The sequence below is a fragment of the Littorina saxatilis genome, linkage group LG8, assembly GCF_037325665.1.
Source record: "Littorina saxatilis isolate snail1 linkage group LG8, US_GU_Lsax_2.0, whole genome shotgun sequence".
Lineage (NCBI taxonomy): Eukaryota > Metazoa > Mollusca > Gastropoda > Littorinimorpha > Littorinidae > Littorina > Littorina saxatilis.
This window is the reverse complement of record NC_090252.1, coordinates 69,748,811-69,756,171: the sequence shown is the minus strand read 5'-3', so window position 1 is coordinate 69,756,171 and position 7,361 is coordinate 69,748,811.

Sequence of the window (7,361 nt, the reverse complement as noted above, 5' to 3'; positions counted from 1 at the left end):
ATATTTTCCAGTCGCCCTGAAACAGGCTAAAGTCATTCCTCTGTTTAAATCAGGTGACAAAAGAGACCCCTCAAATTATAGGCCAATTTCCATTTTGTCTGTGTTATCAAAACCACTGGAAAAGCATATCAACAAACACATCCTAACACATTTCAACCAAAACAACTTATTCCATCCTAAACAATCAGGATTTAGAGCTAAGCATTCCTGCCACACTGCCTTAATCTCTCTTGTTGATCAGTGGTTGGACAAAATAAACGATAATGAATTCTGTGGTGCCATTTTCGTAGACTTTGCAAAAGCCTTTGACGTAATTGATCACACATTATTGCTTAGAAAATTCGGTTTGTATGGCGTCGGATATGATACTATCAATCTTGTTAGTTCATTCCTCTCTGACAGACAACAGACAGTTCTTACAAACACTAGAGCATCGAGCATGCAAGCTGTAGATTACGGTGTACCACAAGGATCGGTATTAGGACCTCTGCTCTTCTCAATATATGTTAATGACCTCCCCCTTTATATTCAACATTTATGTGAACTTTTTGCAGATGATACCACAATTCACTCCAGTAACAAAAATTTAACTCGCTTATCAGAATCCCTCCAAGGAAGTCTAAACCAGCTGACAGAATGGACTGACCTAAATCACATGTCTCTTAACCCAAAGAAAACCAAATATATGATAATTACAACTAGACAAAAACGACAGAATTTTACCTCAACTGGTCCCGATTTAATGATTGACGGCAATATAGTGGAAAAAGTCGACCATCACAAAGTTCTAGGTGTCCACATCGATAACAACCTGTCTTGGTCAACTCACATTGAACAACTTAGTAAATTAGTGTCAAAGAAAGTGTACCTCTTATCTAGAATTAAACACTTCCTTAATTGTCAAGCCAGGAAGTTATTTTTCACTGCTCATATTCAGTCTCTTATTGATTACGCATCCACTCTATGGGACTCTGCAAGTGATAATTCCCTAAAGCTACTCAGCAGATTACACAAAAGAGCGCTAAAAGTAGTATTACTCAAACAGACTACTCTCACCGACTCAGACTACATCAACATAGGGGTCCTACCTCTGAAGTCAAGAATGAATTACAACAAAGGAATAATGATGCATAAAATTATGACAGAAAATGCACCCGAAACCATTTGCTCAAAGTTCTCTTTGAAGAATTCGCACCACTTTATAAAACTAAACACTCCTCTTCCTAGGATAGACCTATTTAAATCAAGTCTTGTTTATTCAGGAAGCAGCCTCTGGAACGCTCTTCCGGACGCCCTGCGGCAATCCACCAACACAGATTCTTTTAGAACCAAATATTCTTTCCATTTAATGAACTCTATGAACAAATAAACTTGATTGGTATGTTTTCTTTGTATACAGTTGTTCATTATCGGAATTATGGTTTATTGTGACAAAATCACGAAGATTTGGCTCTGTAATACATTGTTTTGCTGAGCTAATGTATTGTTGGGTTACTTTCCGTTTGTCTGCATTGCTTTACACCCAATTTTGAACACTACCTTATGATCTACAATGCTTCTACATAATGCGCTTCATGTACATAAACTTATATGTTCTACCATTAATGTTTTTATGTAACCTTTTTTTCCCTAGTCATAGTTATAGTAAAATAGTTTAGTCCCTCTTTAGGGCGAGGGCCAGATGCAAAAAAGCATATCTATGCTTATTCTTGTCACCCTCGAAAAATAAAGATTTGTCATTGTCATTGTCATTGTCATTGTCTCTCTCTCTCTCTAGCTCTCTCTGTCTCTCTCTGTCTCTGTCTCTGTCTCTGTCTCTGTCTCTCTCTCTCTCTCTCTAGCTCTCTCTCTCTCTCTCTCTCTAGCTCTCTCTGTCTCTCTCTCTCTCTCTCTCTAGCTCTCTCTGTCTCTCTCTGCCTCTCTCTCTCTGTCTCTGTCTCTGTCTCTGTCTCTGTCTCTCTCTCTCTCTCTCTCTCTCTCTCTCTCTCTAGCTCTCTCTCTCTCTAGCTCTCTCTGTCTCTCTCTGTCTCTGTCTCTCTCTCTGTATCTGTCTCTCTGTCTCTGTCTCTGTCTCTCTCTCTCTCTCTCTCTCTCTCTCTCTCTCTCTCTCTCTCTCTCTCAGTTGCAGTCGTTTCGGAGGGCTTCAGTGTGGAAGTCATTGCCAACTGTGAGTTGACTTGACGTTTCTACAACTCACGGCATTGACGCAGTGTCAATACGCTGTTCAAGCCAGTGTGTGGAGTTGTATACATGTCAAGATTTACACCAAACGTCACTGTGACGTCTGAATAAAGGCAACACGCCAGGTGGATCGTGAAGGTAGTGTGCAACACACTCGTGACTGGACACGCTACAACACTGCTTGTTGATCAGTGTTAGGGTCGTTACCCGCAATAATCAATCATGTCAGCTATCACAACTTGCTTTGACGCATTTCTTAGCGTATTGAAACAGTTTTTGTTGAATCTTTATAAGAAAGCTATTAATTTCACGGCAAACAGCGTAGCGGTTTGGCGTCTGTCCAAATATAATCCCCTAACAGTTTTAACAGCGGAGTGTACCAAAGGGTTCAAACGGCTAGCGGCAACAAGAGTCGCGCTACCCACGTACTCTATGTGCCACTGTAGTGATACGGGTTGACACATCCATACTGTCCCTGAGTCCGCACATACAAATCGGCCTGTGTCCGTCCCGGCCGGGATTCGAACCCGAGATCAAAGTATCACAAATCCAGTGCTGTGCCAAGTGAGCTACACGCCCCCGGATTCTCACTAGCATGCACACGAATCACAGTCGGCGCGAATATGTAGAGGTTACATGCCGAGTCTCAGTGATTATCAAAAATAATGGTCGAAGTTAGCGGATCATGAAAAATGCGAGCTTTAGCGAGCTTTTTCATGACCGCGAACTGAGACCATTATTTTTTTATAATCACTGAGACGAGGTGTGTAACCTCTTTATTCCTCCTTTCTTCAGTTATTCAAAGAAAAGAGGAGTTTTTTTGCGAAAGTTTGATCGAATCCTATTCACTCAACCAGTCAACCTGCGCAGGCGATCGATTAATGCGCGGTTGTATAGTTCCGTTCAAATCATTCCATTCTGTTAACACTTCTTGTCAGTTTTCCTATTTTGGACTAAAATCAAGTACACAGATATGCTGTTATTCTGCTGTGGCGGCAAAGGCAGATATTGTGTGTTCTGTATATGTTTCGGTATCGCTTAGGATAATGTCACGTTCTTTCGTCAAATGGGACTAGCAGACGAACCTTTTGCACCCGTGTTCCAACGTTAAAAACTGTATGAAGTTCAGTTTTCTGGGGAAAATACTGTATGAAACCGCTTTATGTTGTTTAAATTGATGAGATGTGTGCATTTGGTTGCGTGTGATCTGTTTATTAAATGAAATATTGTTGAAAACTGACCGTCGGATTGCAGTCTGTTGTCGAAGAAACTGAGTGAAAAGAAGGGGAACTACTCTTGTCGCTAGACAAAGTATGAGTTACTTGCCTTGCGGGAAATTGCTTGTGATGAACGTTTGAGCGGCACGGCAAATCTAGATTCAGAAAACAACCGAACTCATGGATTTTATATGAAGATTCATGTGTTCAGGCCTGTAGTTGTTAATTTAAATGCGGTATGTTTGTATTGTTTGCTCCAGAGATGTATACTTCGTACGTTAGAGCGTTCGGAACTTTTCAGTCGCAAAAAGTAGTACCGAAACGGAACAACTTCTCAACCCATTGCACTATCGAGGATTCAGGCTGTTGCTGGGTCGTTATTTGTTTGGTTGCTGGGTCATTATCGAAAAATAACTACCCCTACAAGTTTACAGAGGTAAAGAAGCAGAGGGGGGAATAAAGACATTTTCATGGCATGGTTCTGAGTTTATTCACACAACACTCTTACAGCCTATAGTTGTTGAATTTATTTATACCTGTTAGGGTCTTTTGTGTGGGAAAGTAGTCTCGCAAATATGTTTAGATTCGCTATCATTCACCAACACGTGGCTATGTCACAAGGTGATCACACTCTTCAAGTCACTGTCTACAACTCTAACCATGTCAACAAGGTGATCACACTCTTCATGTCACTGTCTACAACTCTAACCATGTCAACAAGGTGATCACACTCTTCATGTGACTGTCTACAACTCTAACCATGTCACAAGGTGATCACACTCTTCAAGTCACTGTCTACAACTCTAACCATGACACAAGGTGATCACACTCTTCAAGTCACTGTCTACAACTCTAACCATGTCACAAGGTGATCACACTCTTCAAGTCACTGTCTACAACTCTAACCATGTCACAAGGTGATCACACTCTTCAAGTCACTGTCTACAACTCTAACCATGTCACAAGGTGATCACACTCTTCAAGTCACTGTCTACAACTCTAACCATGACACAAGGTGATCACACTCTTCAAGTCACTGTCTACAACTCTAACCATGTCACAAGGTGATCACACTCTTCAAGTCACTGTCTACAACTCTAACCATGTCACAAGGTGATCACACTCTTCAAGTCACTGTCTACAACTCTAACCATGACACAAGGTGATCACACTCTTCAAGTCACTGTCTACAACTCTAACCATGTCACAAGGTGATCACACTCTTCAAGTCACTGTCTACAACTCTAACCATGTCACAAGGTGATCACACTCTTCAAGTCACTGTCTACAACTCTAAACATGTCACAAGGTGATCACACTCTTCAAGTCACTGTCTACAACTCTAACCATGGCACAAGGTTATCACACTCTTCAAGTCACTGTCTACAACTCTAACCATGTCACAAGGTGATCACACTCTTCAAGTCACTGTCTACAACTCTAACCATGTCACAAGGTGATCACACTCTTCAAGTCACTGTCTACAACTCTAACCATGACACAAGGTGATCACACTCTTCAAGTCACTGTCTACAACTCTAACCATGTCACAAGGTGATCACACTCTTCAAGTCACTGTCTACAACTCTAACCATGTCACAAGGTGATCACACTCTTCAAGTCACTGTCTACAACTCTAACCATGTCAACAAGCAGGCCAAAGGTTGTCGCAGTGGTTCGTGTTACGGTAACGCACAGTGCCAGGTGGGGTTGGAATGGGGATGTAGGGGAGGGGGTGGGAGTGGCGCTTACTGGTACGTACCTGGACCGTTTTCCACCGTTTGCTTTCTCTTTTGTGCTCGCCGTAGCACATAACAAGATGTGCTGTAACATATTTTTAACGCATAGACACTCGTCTAATACGTTTCACAATTATTAATGAGAAAAATGACGTGACAGGTTTTATTAAACCATTTATGACGTTACCAGTCGATTGTGATTAACAGTGGCTCCCGAAGTTTACATCAACGCTGCCTGCATGCTGGTAGAACAAATAGTAAACGTTCACCGCTATTATCTTTTTCGGTGGAAAACCTCCCCCCCCCCCCCCAACTGTGACAACTACCCCATGTCAAGGAGACCCCCAGGACAATTGTCTCACCTGACATGCAGCTGCTCCCCTCTCCCCCCCCCCCCCACCACCCAAGGACAATTGTCACAAATTCTCTAGGATATCTCTGTAAAAGTGGTTGCTGTTAGTTCGAGGCTTTAATCATACGTAAGTTATATATGAAATTAAAAGAAATGAATTTAACTTAACGGTTGTTGCTTGTTTAAACCTTCACACTAACACACACACACATATCTATTTTGGAGGGGGGTGGATACCTGTGTGTTGGGGTGGGGTCAATTTGTCATACAGTGGTGTGGAGCAGTTGTCTGGCGGGGTATTTGCCGTTTGGGGACAGTTGTGGGGGGGGGGGGGGCGGCAAAGGGCCTAATACTCTTTGAGATAAGCGAATGTTTTTTTTAGGTCAAGTGTTGAGGAAAATGTCGGTTGGTTCTACGTCTTACGCCGCCTGAAGGCACGACGTTAAGGCTCCTTCAATAACAAAGCACGTTTTAGACTCTTCCAAAAACAATATCATTTCTTCTTTTCTTCTTTTCTGGGTGCTCTGAACGGCAATATTCAAACACAAAAATTGTGGAAGGCCAGTTACTAAGATCGAGACCGCATTGTATCTGAATTGTGTCCTTGTGAATGAAGAGAACCATGGAGGTCACTGTGGTGTGTGGTACTGAAATGCCCCCCCCCCCCCACCCCCCACCTCCTCCCCACCCCCACCCCTTTAAGATTCGTGCTTTCTTTTTGTCCAAACTCGAATTCTATCTTTGTCCACGATGTGATCTATATTTTCAGTTGTTTTAGGTTTATTTAAGTTTGCGGGACAAGCACGCACGGACATCACAAGACATTCGCTGTATCTGTTACACAATGTACAGGCTTTCTGGTGCGTTCACGCAGCGGGTTCAGTCTTTTTGGAATCAGTCCAAACAATCCTGTCACCACCGTGCAGTGAAGATTTTACAAAGCTGAACACGATAAAGAATCAACATTACACTAAAAGATAGTGAGAAAATTCCCTTTGTACATTTGAATGCTCTTTCACGCAAAGATATTGGCTCTCCGCCAATATGTAGATCCTCGATACACGTTATATATATATATCTGTCAAAGCCAACCATATCAAGGTGTCACACTGACTTTCGGACAACAGGCTGTGTTGTGTGCATACTGCCTTCTTTCTGTGAAACAGGGACTCGTGCATTTCTCAGGAAAAAACACTTGTGAGTACCCTTTTAGCATTGACAAGCTTGGGTCGATTGCAATGTTGGTCTTCTCACGCACTATCTGCAGTTGTATTGCCTTCGAAGTGACCTAGCTTACACCCGAAAGTGGAACGGGTGGGCGCAATGCCGAGATCGCCATTATTGCTCTGCAGTACTATTTATCTCTGCGAATATTGAATTCAGCTCAGCTACAACTTTCAATATAAATATTGATAAATAATAGATAAAGCGGGGGTGGTGGGGGGATTAAAGCATAGGTGTCTGATCAGGTCTTGTTCCAGCTGTATAAAAACAATTGTCAAAGTTTTTTGTCTGCAGTCATTTCACGTGGCTAGAAGTTATTGACAGCACTATGTATTCAAGTCTCTACTCAGCTCCGACTGCATTGAGTCATAAATATCCTTGAACAGCACTTGTTAATACTTCTCAGATTTTACAATACATGGATCATTGCATGCATTATATTTTGTATGTTGACTTTGTTGTTTTTGTTTTCTGCTATGTCACCCGAAGGCATTGCTAGATTGTGCAAGGTCTTTATGCCAAATCCATCTGGGTTTTTTTTGCTTCTGGTCTGCTTGGTATTGTATGTGTAGATGACGTTAAATTGGTATGTAGTATGGTACCTATACCGCGGAATGGAGCCTTCAGACACCCCAAACAAACAAAACT